The sequence below is a fragment of the Elaeis guineensis genome, chromosome 6 (assembly GCF_000442705.2).
Source record: "Elaeis guineensis isolate ETL-2024a chromosome 6, EG11, whole genome shotgun sequence".
Classification (NCBI taxonomy): domain Eukaryota; kingdom Viridiplantae; phylum Streptophyta; class Magnoliopsida; order Arecales; family Arecaceae; genus Elaeis; species Elaeis guineensis.
In genome coordinates this window covers 43,413,547-43,414,678 of record NC_025998.2, presented here as the reverse complement: position 1 = coordinate 43,414,678, position 1,132 = coordinate 43,413,547, and positions in this window count along the sequence as shown.

The window sequence follows — 1,132 nt, the reverse complement described above, 5'->3', positions numbered from 1 at the left end:
GATATCGAATTGGTGGAGGGTCAAAGCTATGACCGAATCCTATAATCCGGCTCTTACTCACCCCTCGATGGTGCTGAGCCATCTCTCAAGGTCAAGAGAGGGCTAAGAAGATTGGTCATCACCATATCTCTCAGCAACATACTCTGCATAACGCATCTGCACAATTCAAAAATACATTGGTTCTAATATAAAATTTAGATCCTGTAATAACTTAACTAGTAAATGAAATTTGAAGTTCTTACATAGAATCTAAATAGTCAACTAGTCCTCCTAGATTGGTGTGTGGTCGCCACAACTATAGCTGGTCTGGTGGATGATTTAGCTATCACATCTATAATAAATAAATAATTAAATTAAATTAATTAAAGCATGCATATAAGAGTTTTTATAGTTCTAACGAAGAGTTTTGGTATAGATTTCTTACCAGTCTATGGCCACAATATGTGCATCGATCGAGCCACCCGTATGCCTGATCGGATCCTACTAGACGACCTAGTTCTGCCAAACCCTTTGCCGCCTATCGAAGTACTCCTCGCTGTTCCACTGATCGTAGAGGGTTTGCCATATGTCCACCCACATCCAGTGATCCATGAAGGACCTCCAGTCTGATGGTGACTGGGAATCGGTGTGCTGGATGGTGGACTGCTTGAGGCTATAGAGGCCATCTCAGAACCTCCATGTGGCCACCTCCTCGAAGGTCCGATAGCCAATCTCCTCATCCTGAAGAGTCTCAAATCGATAGTACTCCTGCAAGATAGAAGCAAACGTGTATTAATATGTAATTAAAATACCAACGTATTAAAAATTAAAAATTAAACTAATTTTGATTTACTATAAACATCTTTCAGGCTGCATCACGAGCTCCCAACGACCAACCCGAAAACTCATTCACCGATCCTGACATCAATCGACGTATGATCTCAGTAATAACTCAAGATGTAGAAGGCTCTTTGAATGTACTCTAGAATTGATTTCAAAGAATCAATGTTAACTCTAAAATTACTAAATTCTAAACACATTAATTGAGTATGCAATACTTACGAACGGCTCTAGATATGGATAATCTCTCTATCCTCTGATCGAGTCAAAGGTGCCGCAAGCCAGATAGGTCCTCGACCATGGCACTGTGTCT